General features: G+C 41.6%; 1 pseudogene; it reads right to left on the reverse strand.

Moving 5' to 3' along the window:
* Window positions 1-1,702: 1,702 nt before the first annotated feature.
* On the reverse strand, window positions 1,703-2,089 carry LOC149119347 (vesicle transport protein GOT1B pseudogene; annotated as a pseudogene).
* Window positions 2,090-12,714: the final 10,625 nt, after the last annotated feature.

Below are 12,714 nucleotides of genomic sequence, written 5' to 3' on the forward strand. Positions count from 1 at the left end.
ATATAAGACAACACTCAATGTATATATATTTGACACTGCCCAAGTGAGGATATTAATTTTTGAAGAACATTAGACACAACTTGAGGTCTTTTATTCCATGAACGATTGAGGTAGGAGTCTCCATATATCGCCATTTTCACAGATACATCTTAGGTCAAATGAAAGTTCCCAAAAAGACAGAAATCTCCAAAACTGAACCATCAGACTATGTACCAAGTCTTTCTTTCTTTAGATGAACAAGGTTAGGAATTCTACGTGCATCAAAAGATTTACTAAAGATAATACAAGTTGTAATATAGTTTGTAGACATGTTTGTAAATAATACCACAAATTTCAATTAGGATTTTATGTGTTAAAAAGCTTTGAAAGTGTTTAAAAATAAATAGCACAAACATTCATGATAAAACAAATAGTACTGTGCCTGTTGAAATGTGTTTCTACATCTATTATAAAAGAAACAACTGCTGTTTCTTGCTGTCAATCAGCAACTTCTCACCTTTTTTTTAGTGTCATATTTTTAGGTAACCATGGCCAGTTTAATTCTAATAAAATAACCTTAGGATGTGAACTTAAAATATTTTTTCCATTTCCTTAACCCAAAGAATGATCATATGAAGCATACATCATATATAGTCATTTTTGTACATTATGAAAAAGTGAAAATAAATGAAGATTCAGATTAAATGAACTGCTTTTAATAAGTTATAAGTTTAACATTTTAATATGTTATATGTCTTAAAATAAACATTATTAAAAGTAAATTATAATTAATTAAAAACAAAATAGTAAAGCCACTGCTAAATTTAAAAAAAATAAAAGAATGAAGAAAAACCACATCATGATGTAGAAAAATCTACTTGGTTTGCATCATTTGGTATCATTAAGTAGAATATTTAATGAGACAAGTTTCATAACAGACCTCTTCATGGTCAAAAATGATTTCTATTAAATATTAACATGTAATGAAGGATACAGAAACTCAGGAGGTCAGACTCCAAAGAAGCATCCACACTTCCAGAGTGTGTGGTTGACCAGAAAAGTGTTTAGTCAGCTGTAATTTAGGAAGCAAGGGAACTAATAGACCTCTGCCTATTCCAGAAAAAAAGACTATTACAAAGTTCAGATTTACATCTGGCTGTAAAAAACTAAGATTCAGAAAGACCATAAAAGTTTTATTTTAACCACATATTTACAAAAAAAAAAAAAGCAATTCATACATGAAAACTGGGTTTCCCTTGGTTTTAATACATCAAAAGGACATAATCTAATCTAACTCATGCAACACTTTCAAAGGTACACTGCATTGGAAATATATTTGCCATTGTAGTGGACATTTCTACAAACCAAATGCCTATGGGTGCTTCTGAACTTGCAAAAAAAAAAAAATCAGGTACCACAGTTCTCAAAGATGGCTGTGTTTCATACTTGGTGGAAACCATGAAGACAGCCTTCAGGAGTCTCAATACCCATTGCAACATGATTTCCTCTCCCTCAGTTTGCTTACTGACTTCCGGTCACTTGATTAGAAGGCCTGTTTTTTCATTGCTCCTTTGCTAACTGCTGCTGGTACTTTGTAGGCTATGCATTTTAAACTTCTGTAAAGAACATTAAAAGCTACTTCATGAAATTTAATTTTGTGCTGAATATTCTTCAAAGAATTTTATAAATAATATTTTAAATGATTCTTCAAATTCACTTTTTGTTATATCATATTGTTGCTTTCTCCAACTTTGTTCACAAATTATCTAGTTCCAGGTAAATTTCAGAGGTATCCAAGCACTGGCACTCTTCTAATAAAGCCAACCACCACAGGAAAAGCCCCTGAACAAGAGAAAGAATCCATAAGTTTTGAAAAACACACCTACCAAAGGTCAACCCAGGAAAAATCCAGTGGCTTTCATTTTATGTGTTTGAAAGAAGAATCTGAATCTTCTTTCTAAACCAATTACAAAAGCCAAGCCAGCCACAAACAAAACATTTCAATAGGAAGTAACACTTTGTCAAAAAAGAACCATTCCAAAGAATAGGAAAAACACTCCAAATCCTGTAATCCCATTCCAATTTTCTGGGTGTCTGTTAAGGAGATCATGGCTGTGGTGGTAAGGGCAGCAGTGGCAGCAGCTCAGAATGCCAATGGTGGGAAGCTGAGTCAGGAGAAATGAACCCATTTTTATTTGTAATCTCAGATTCAAATGGGCACTCAACACTGGTGAGTATTACACTATACTTCCCAAGGACATTGGTTTCTCCACTATCCATGTTACTTTTCCAAACCCTTTTCCTCCTCAAATTTGTATCACCCCTGACTGTCCCTTACTGTCTACTGATGACCTGGCTCATACTTCATTGAGCAAGTATAATGAATGAGTTGGGAACTCTAATATTCCTACCATGCAAGACACCTTCCCCACATATAAATTCTACCTTCTCTCTCCTCTTTCAACAGATGATGTGTTCCTGATTCTATAGGCTTCTCACTTGGGTTTTGGATGACACCCTCAACTACTTCTGCACAAAATTCCCCTCTCTATTAAGTATTTATGCAGAAAAGAAGGAAGGAAAGAAGGAAAAAAGGAAGGGAGGGAGGAAAAAGGAGAGGGGGAGGAGGGAGGGAAGAGAAAAAGCTGTTTCCTTGATCACACCTCCTTTAGAGTTACAACTTCAATTCTCTCCTTTCTTTCCCTAAAGTGCTTTCTACAGTCATTCTTTCATTCCCTCACTTTTTATCCTCTCATCTCATCAGTCTGCTCTAACTGGACTTTATCCTCATCATTTCATAGAAGCTGTGCTAAGCAATATCACCAAAAACTTCAATCTTGTCTAAGTCAATGTCACTTCCCTGCCTTTATCTTAAACTCGCAACAGCATTCAGCTGTTTTGCTACTTTCTTCTCCTTGGACCATTTTCTTTCTTTTTCTTTTTTTTTAAGATTTTTTTTATTTACCTGAAAGGCAGAGTTACAGAGAGGCAGAGGCAGAGGCAGAGGCAGTGGCAGAGAGAGAGAGAGAGAGAGAGACAGAGAGACAGAGAGACAGAGAGACAGAGAGACAGAGACAGAGAGAATCTTCCATCCACTGATTTACTTCCCAAATGGCCACAACACCCAGAGCTATGCAAATCTGAAGCCAGGAGCCAGGAGCTTCTTCTGGGTCTCACACACGGGTGCAGGGGACCTAGGAGCTGGGCCACCTTCTACTGCTTTCCCAGGACATGACAGGGAGCTTGATTGAAAGAAGAGCAGCCGGGACTAGAAGTGATGCCCATATGGGGTGCTGGAACTGCTGGAGGTGGCTTTAGCCAATATCCCATGGCTCCAGCCCTGAAACATTTTCATTCTCTTATTGTACCACATTATCTCAGCATTCCCCTCCTCATTCTCCTCTTCCTTATTATTTTTTGTTATTCTTCTTGCTTAACTAATTGTGTATGCACAGTTAGTTCACAACATTAGATACAACTTTTTAAAAAAGATTTATTTATTTGAAAAGTAATGTTACACATAGAGAGAGGGACAGACAGAAAGGTCTTCTAGCCACCGGTTCACTCCCAAATGGCTGCAAGGCCTGGAGCTGTGCCCATCTGAAACCAGGAGCCAGGATCTTCTTCTGGGCCTCCCATGCGGGTGCAGGAGCTGAAGGATTTGGGCCATCTTCTACAGCTTCCCCAGGCTGTAGCAGAGTGCTGGATTGGAAGCGGAGCAACCGGGACTTGAACCAGTTCCCATATGGGATGTCAGCACTGCAAGCAGCGGCTTTACTCGCTAGGACACAGTGATGCCCCACTTACCAATCATTTTAAGGCTGCAGGAGTAGGGAGGGGGTGGTGGTTTCTGAAAAATTCACAAATGCAGCTCATTCAAGTAAAGTGCTCCCACCCAACCGCACCACTATATACGTTGTTTTTGTTAATTAAAGGTTCTGGTGAGTTCTAAGTTGGCCAGCAGTGACTCAGGAGGCGAGCTTGTCTCTTTGCACTGCTAGACTCATACGACCTTGGTGCGCCCAAGTTCGGAGCTCACTGCGCCTCACTCACCCTTCCTCGCCACCAGGACGCCAGCTCCCAGTGCTGCCAGGAGGCGATGAGTAGCCCCACAGGCCCAGGAGCACAGACGCCCACCCAGAGCTCACCAAAAAGCAGGCCCACCTCAGGTGTTACCTTCAGACAGTCACTGTCTCCTGCTGCTGAAGACTACCCGGCCCCGTGTTGCAGAGTTCCTGGTTCACCCGCTCACTAAGGAGGGAAGCAGAGGCACAGTTGTGCTTTCCGGAAATCCACTCAGCTAGGGGGCAGAGATTCCCCAGGCTGGGGGAAAGGAGGGCCTGAGCCAGCCTGCACCATAGCTCTGTGGCCTGGAAAAATTCATCGCCTTCTGCAGGCCTGCAGGTTGTGGCATCTCGCCAGATGGCGCTCTAAGCGGTAGCTCAGACGTCAACAGCTCCCTGGCTTCCAGCCAGTTAGTGGGCTTCAGTGCCCAGCACCGGCTCAGGCTCTGCCCCTGCCGTAGGCCTTCAGCCAATCATCGCTCTAGAAGGGCGGGGCTGGCCCCGAGAGACCCGCCTCCACGCCGGCCGGCTGTAAAGGCTGCGGCCCGCTGAGGGCTGCGGGTTAGTAGTCTGTGTGTGCGGGGACTGGTACCGCATGACACCAAGAGTGTGAAAAAGCTGGAGAAGATGAACTGGTCCTCGTGAGTACATGCGGCTTGCTACACACGCGGCACTTTGGGATATCCTGTAACCTGAACGTCTGCAGAAAAGCCAAGTGCACAATACGAATTTACTCCGGGAAATTTTATCTACGAGGGCTGTGCTCGCTTTGTGAGTGTGGACACTCGGGGAGGGCTTGCAAGGAGGCAGGTGGAGCGGCCTTGTGTGTGGCTGAGAACCATTTCATCCCAGGAACCCTGGCCACGCTGTGCTCTTAATCATCCTGTGCTGCTGCTGGGGGCAAGGGGTGGGCGGGACATCGTTTATTTTAAAATCAAGATTGATATATTGAGGGTCCTTGTCTATTTAGATAAGAATTCTAAATATTGGTTTTCTGTAAATGAGAAAACATGGTACAGTCTAGCATTTAGAGTGTGAGAGAAATACACAGGAAGGTGAGGGATTTACCAAGAGGAAGGGGGTCAGAAATTGAAAGCGGCTGTGGCACACCAGGCTTTTCCAGGGAGTAGACCAGAGGCTGCAAAGGAGAGAGAGCATGTGGGCAGGAGAGCAGCGGCGGGGCAAGCCAGGAGGCTCCAGAGGCAGCCAGAAGGCCCCACACCAAGAGACGTGGGGTGAACAAGGGCCATGTACAAGCCTTCACAGTCCAGAGCCACGGGGAGAGGAAAAACTGTGCAGGCGGGAATGACCACAAAACCACGTGGTGTGGGCAGACAGCGGAGGGGCTGCTAAAAAGCTGTGTGCCTGGAGGCTTGGGAGGGCAAGGGCAGGCCAGAGGGCTCCATGCTTTCTATGCACTCCCCAAAGGGATGTAATTAGTTGTCTGCTTGGCAAGTTGGGAATACAGGTGGAATACATAGGGGTTGGGGGCATAGTTTTCCAGCTCATGAATCTGATTAACTTAATCTTGTATGCCTGCTCATATCAGGGGACATGCTTTTGCTGGCTGAAGACTTCCTTTTGAGTCCTTTCTCACTTTTTCATGATAAAGCCGTTCTCACACAGTCATGACTGTGGAACAAATCATAGTTCTGCAGTGTCTTCCTCAAAGGAGTGTTGTGGGTCAGAGGGGTGCGAGGCTGGGGCCAGTCATCACTCATCACTCCCTATGCATGGTCTCTGGTGCATCCAGGACCAAAGGTGCAAAGCAATTAACCTTGCAAAGAAACTGCCACTGTTTGTGGGCCGGAAATAGCTTTTTTTTTTTTTTAAGGTTTATTTGAAAGTCAGAGTTACAGAGAGGGAGAGGCAGAACAAGGGAAGTCTTCCAACCTCTGGTTCACTCCCCTAAATGGCCACAAGGACCAGGGGCTGGGTGAGGCTGAGACAGGAGCTTCTTCTGGGTCTTGGACTAGGGCTTAGGGATCCAAGGACTTGGGGCATCCACCACTGCTTTCCCAACTGCATTAGCAGGGAACTGAATTGAAAGTGGAGCAGCCTGGATTCAACCCATTGCCAATATGGGGTGGGTGTCTTAATTCATGGTGCCAGGTCCCATCATCTGCTGTTTGGACTGTACAATATGTTAAGATATCTTTGTGACGGGGCTGGTGCTGTGGTGTAACAGGTAAAGCCACTGCCTGCACTGGTGCATTCCCATATGGTGTGGGTTCAAGTCCTGGCTGTTCCTCTTCCAATCCAGCTCTCTGCTATGGCCTGGGAAAGCAGTAGTAGAGGGCCCAAGTCCTTGGGTCCCTGTACCCATGTAGGAAACCTGGAAGAAGCTCCTTGCTTCGGATCAGCACAGCTCCACCTATTGCAGCCAATTGGGAGTGAACCAGTGGATGGAAGATCTCTCCCTCTCTCTCTTCCTCTCCTCTCTCTGTGTGCTTCTGACTTTGAAATAAACAAATAAATCTTTAAAAAATGATATCTTTGTGATTTTAAGGTAGTTCTGACCTTTACTCTTAACATTAGTAGTTACAGTCTGAGGAACTGTGGAAACTTCAGTAATTCGATGCTAAGTTTAAATATTAGGTCAATAAGATTGCTACTTGTTTTTGTCTCATTTGGTTTGTCTGTAGCTACTAGACAGCTTTATTGGATAAAAATATATTCGGCTGTAGTTGTGCTTTCAAACCTGTTTGCTTAGTGATTTTTTTTTAAGATTAAAAGACATGATTGAGTTATTTATTGCAAAAATTCTTCCACTCCTGGGAAGCCCAAAACCAGCAAGAAAAGCAAACAATAAACTTTCATTAATTAAATTGAGAATCCTGTGCTCACAAACCTGAACAGCTGAGCTGGAAAGGGAACCTGATATGTGCCCTCTTAATTGCAGAACTTCTCTTGCAGGCCTCCCCCAGAGGAAGCACTGCTGTGGTCAGAAGGATTTGAGGAGCTGTGGGCCAGCAAATGTGAGTTAACCTTGAATTTGATCTACTGCAAATATTGCAAGAGTCTAGAAAGGTTGTGTCCCCACAACAAATGAGCAGCTCACAAGAGGAGAAATAGACTCAACAGTCATGGGAGCCTAGAACATCTTTTTAACTCCTTATTTTTTAGTATATTGACTCCAAGTGGGGAAGACAAATTAGCCTTAAACAGCACAGTGGCTGTGTTCTCGGTTGAGCTTGAGTCTGCTTTTCCATTGCATATGTTTACAAGATTCTTAGTTCTGAGAGAATTTGTCATTCCCCTGTGGACTTTTTTTTTGCATCAACAGCAAACATAAGTATTTGTCTTTGTACTTAAGCATTTTGCCTACTGGCATCTTTGTCTTTAAGATTTGTTAAAATTTTATGTAAGTTATGTAACTTTCATGTATTTCATATGTATAGGTTTTGGAACATAATGATACCTCCCACTCCCCCCTCCCTCCCGCCCATTCTCCAATTCTTCTTCCTTCTCCCTTTGCCATTCCCTCTCTTAATTTTTTACAAAAAGCTAATTTCAGTTTATTTAATGATCATTCAGTTAATCCTACACTAAGTAAAGGAGTTCAACAAATAGTATGAAAAAAAAAAAACTGTTCCTCAGTGAAAGAGAAGGGCTGTAATAATTATTGATTCTCACAATGTTCACTTCACTCCAATGCATTACATTTCAGGTACTCTATAAGTTACCTCAGATCAGGGAAAACATAGTATCTGTGTTTTTAAGACTGACTTATTTGACTAAGTATAATGGTTTCCGGTTGCATCCATTTTGTTGCAAAAAGACATATTTTTTACAGGTTATTAGTAATCCATAGTGTGTGTGTGTGTGTGTGTGTGTGTGTGTGTGTGTATATATATATATATATATACCATATATACCATATATACCATGTATATCATAATTTCTTTATCCAGTCACCAGTTGATGGAGAACTTGATTGATTCCATATCTTAGCTCTTGTGAATTGTGCTGCAGTGAACATGGTAGAACAGATAAGTTTTTCATAGACTGATTTATTTTTGTTTGGGTAAATTCTAGAAGTGTGATGGTGTATCATATGATTGGTATATATTCAGATTTCTGAGGTATTTCCATATTGCCTTCCATAGTGGTTGTACCAGCTTAAATTCTCACCAGCTGTGCATTAGGGCACCTTTCTCACCACATCCTTCCCAACACTTGTTGTTTAATTTCTGTACGAGAGCCTGTTGAGGTAAAATATCACTGTGGTTTTGATTTGCATTTCCCTGATGGTTAGTGATCCTGAGCATGTTTTCAAATATCTGTTGGCCATTTGAATTTCCTCTCTTGACAAATGCCTGAAAAGTCCTTTGTTCATTTCTTAACTGGATTTTTTTGTTGTTATTGAATTTCTTGAGCACTTTATAGATTCTGTATATTAACCCTTTATTAGTTGCATAGTTTGCAAATATTTCTTCCCATTCTGTCAGTTGCCCCCTTCACTTTGCTGAGTGTTTCTTTTGCAGTGCAGAAGCTTCTCAGATTAATATAATCTCATTTGTCAATATTGATTTGATTGCCTGTGTTTCTGGGGTCTTTCCAAGAATCTTTATCTATGTCAATGTCAACCAGAGTTTCCCCAATATTCTCTAAGAATTTGACAGTATTGGGTCATAGCTTCAGGTCTTTGACCCATTTTGAGTGGATTTTTGGGTAAGGTATAAGGTAGGGGTCTAGTTTCATACTTCTACATGTGGAGATCCAGTTTATCCAGCACATTTTTTAGGAGACTGTCTTTGTTCTAGGTTTTCATTGTAGCTCTTTTGTCAAAGATAAGTTGGTTGTAGGTGTGTGGATTGACTTTTGGAGTTTATCTTCTGTTCCATTGGTCTACACGTCTGTTTTTATGCCAATATCAGGCTGTTTTGATCATAACTGACCTGTAGCATGGCTTGAAATCAAGTATTGTGATGCCTCCAGCTTAGTTTTTGTTGTATAATATCTCTTTAGCTATTCAAGGTCTCCTGTGTTGTTATGGAATCATTTTGATGGGATCATTTTTTATTTTATGGAATCATTTTTTATTTTTATGGAATCATTTTTTCTAGAGCTGAGAAGAATATTACTGGTAATTTGATTAGCATGGCATTAAATCTGTGAATTGCTTTTGGTAGCATGGGTGTTTTGATGATGTTGATTCTTCTAATCCATGAAAATGGAAGACTCTTCCATTTTATTTATTCTACTTCTTTCTTTAATGTTTTGTAATTTTCATATTAATGCTTTCACTGCCTTGGTTAAATTTATTCCAAGGTATTTTTTGTAAGCATTGTAAATGGGATTGGTCTTAAGAGTTATTTCTCAGCCATGACATTGTCTGCCCACTGACCTTTAGGGCCCTTGTTATACTGGCTCCTCTGCATGCAGTGCAGTTTTAGTTCTTTCTCACCACTCACAAATCATTGCAGTGGCCACTCCTCAGGGACAGCATCCTTGATCTATTGAGATGGATTCCCTTTCAGATGTTCTCATAGCACTGTGTTCTCTGGAGTCACATGTTCCCATTAACTTCCATGATCCTTTGATAATGTGATGTCTGTCCCCACTAGACTGTGGCTGCCAGGACTTGAACTTTTTCCTGCCCACTGCTGCATCACACCACTGAGCATGGTACCTGCTACAATGGAAGTAGTGCAAATCACTGTTGAATGTATGAGTGTTTAATTATCTTGCAGATAGACTTTGGTGAAGCAAGCAATATCTACTAATGAACAGGGAAATAAGGACAAGATATTAAGAGCGCATGGACTCAAATGTCTGAGAATATCTGCAAGACATCGTCCTTTTGTTAAAAAAAAAAACTCATGCTCGTCACATTATGACTTCTGGGCTTTCATGGAAGGAGAAGTCAGATGATAACAGAAACTAGAGTTTGGACTTTCAGGGCTGCTAAAAGCACATTTTCTCAGGTAGTGTTTCCCAGTGTTCTCTAGTATGGAATAAGCTGAAATAGATTTAATATGAGAAACCACATAACCCTGCAAATATACACTATATAATGTTCCTGTCAATTTCTTCATTTTGGTAATGTTTTGTCACTCTGAAACAGAAATGTTTTAACATAGAGTAATTTCATACAGGCACTCTGAAAAAACAAATAGAACAGTTTATGTTATCTGTCATGACATCACTTGAAACAATCCCCAAAATTTTCACTGGAGCATGTCTCTTGTACGGGTGCTGTTATCCAACCACAATATTTTACTATTCATGGTTCAAATTTCTATCATTGTGTTGGAGAGAAGAGAAACAGTAGTGAATTTCTGGGACATGACAGGTATCATAGATGGAAGTGTACAATATATATTTGGGTGGTGTGGGACAGGGAGGTGCCTACCCTGTGCCAGGTGTCACGGTATTTCTAACTTTGTTTTCCAATGTAAGCCCAAAATTGCAGCTAAAGGAGTTAGCCTGATGTTATAGAGCATCCCTGCCATTGAATCAGTAAGCTTTGACATGTACAGATTCCTCAATTCTGGCTTAGATGCTTTTTGACAGCATAAGAAAGTAATTTACTACATGGTGACTACAATGTTTTTTCCCTTTTTTAAAAGATTTTATCCATTTATTTAAGAGGTAGAGTTACAGACAGTGAGAGGGAGAGCCAGAGAGAAAGGTCCTCCATCTGCTGGTTCACTCTCCAAATGGCCACAACAGCTAGAGCTGAGCTGATCTGAAGCCAGAAGCCAGAAGCCAGAAGCCAGAAGCCAGGAGCATCTTCTGGGTCTTGCAGGGCCCAAGCACTTGGGCCATATTCCACTGCTCTCTCATGCCATAGCAGTAAGCTGGATTGGAAGAGGAGCATCCAGGACTAGAACCTGTGCCCATATGGGATGCTGGCACCACAGGCAGAGAATTAATCCACTGTGCAGCAGTGCTGGCCCAACCACACAAATTTAACCTGATTTTTAACATCTTAGTTAAGGTGAAGTTTGCAGTCATTCAAGGTGACTGTAACAACTCAAAAGAGCCTTTTCTTGGCCTTACAGATAAAAAGAGGAATCACCTGGAGTAAGAAATGCACTGTAATCTGAGGAAATGGCATTAAGCAAAGGTCTGATTTTTGGCTCATGACCAGACCATACAATATTTGGAGATAACCCATCTCAATAAAAGTTTACAAAAATAATTCATGGAAGTATTTTATAATATTATATAATTATATAATATAATATTAAATTATTATTATGTCTTGCAAGATAGTCAGGACCCATTGCTCACTGATGATATCATCAATTTATTGATTGGCTGAATGATGCATGGACTCCTTAAGATTTATTTGAAAGAAAGAGTTATACAGAGGTGGGGCAGAGAGAGAGATCCTCCATCTGCTAGTGCACTCAATGACTGGAGCTGGGCTCAATCTGAAACCAAGAGCCTGGGGTTTCTTCCAGGTAACTGTAGTAGAGAGATGATTTGGAAGTGAACAGCTGGGACTGGAGTCGGAGCCCATATGGGATGCTGGAACTGCAGGTGGCAGCTTTACATGCTATGCCACAGTGCCAACCCCCAAAAACTCTTAACTGAAACTGCATGCCCTTGGGGCCAGTACTGTGCAGTAGCTGGTTAAGCCACCACCTGCAGCACCGGCATCCCATATGAGCACAAGTTCACGTCCTAGCTACCCCACTTCCAATCTAGCTTCCTGCCAATATCCCTGGGAAAACAGTAGAGGATGGCCCAAGTGCTTGGGCCCCTGCACCCACATAGGAAACCTTGAAGAAGCTTCTGGCTCCTGGCTTTGACTTGGCCCAATCCCAGCCAGTATGGTCATTTGAAGAAGTGAACCAGCAGATAGAACACCTCTCTCTCCCTCTCCCTTTCTGTCTCTCTTTCTCCTCTCTCTGTTTTTCTGCATTTCAAATATATAATCCAATCAAAAATGTATTCTCAAAATGTAACTGAAGGGGCCAGTGCTGTGGCATAGCAAGAAAAGCCACCACCTGCAGTGCTGGCATCCCATATGGGCACCAGTTTGAGACCCAGCTGCTCTGCTTCTGATTCAGCTCTCTGCTATGGCCTGAGAAAGCAGTAGAAGATGGCCCAAGTCCTTGGGCCCCTGCTCCAAAGGAAGGAGACCTGGAAGAAGCTCCTGGCTCCTGGATTTGGATCAGCCCAGTTCTGGCCATTGTGGCCATTTTTGGGAGTGAACCAGTGGGTAGAAGTCCTCTATTGTTCTCTGTCTCTCTGAATCTGCCTCTCAGTAACTCTGCCTTTCATATAACAAAATGAATCTTTTAAAAAACATGTAACTGAAAACAAATCATGTAAATATTCTAGGTGGGACTGAACAAAAATATCCTCAGGCCAAGAGCTATTTTCTCCAGAAGAGCCATTGAAACAGTAGCATTGATTTTGTTCTGCTTGTTTACACTCCAATGTGAATTTGTTCTTTCCCCTTCATATATTCACCACCTCATCAAGACTTCATTTGTGTCATGCCAGTTTTACTTCCTAGTGTTTGTGTGTTCCCTCGAATTAGATTCTCTTCCAATTTGCCTTAAATATGGAGTCAGATTTCTTTTTTTAAGATTTATTTATTTATTTGAAGGTCAGGGTTCACAGAGAAAGAAAGGCAGAAAGAGGGAGGGAGGGAGAGAGAGAGAGAGAGAGAGAGAGAGAGAGAGAGAGAGAGAGGTCTTCCATCTGC

This window comes from Oryctolagus cuniculus, chromosome Y, assembly GCF_051225735.1.
Source record: "Oryctolagus cuniculus isolate XC-2025 breed Fujian yellow rabbit chromosome Y, ASM5122573v1, whole genome shotgun sequence".
Taxonomy (NCBI): domain Eukaryota; kingdom Metazoa; phylum Chordata; class Mammalia; order Lagomorpha; family Leporidae; genus Oryctolagus; species Oryctolagus cuniculus.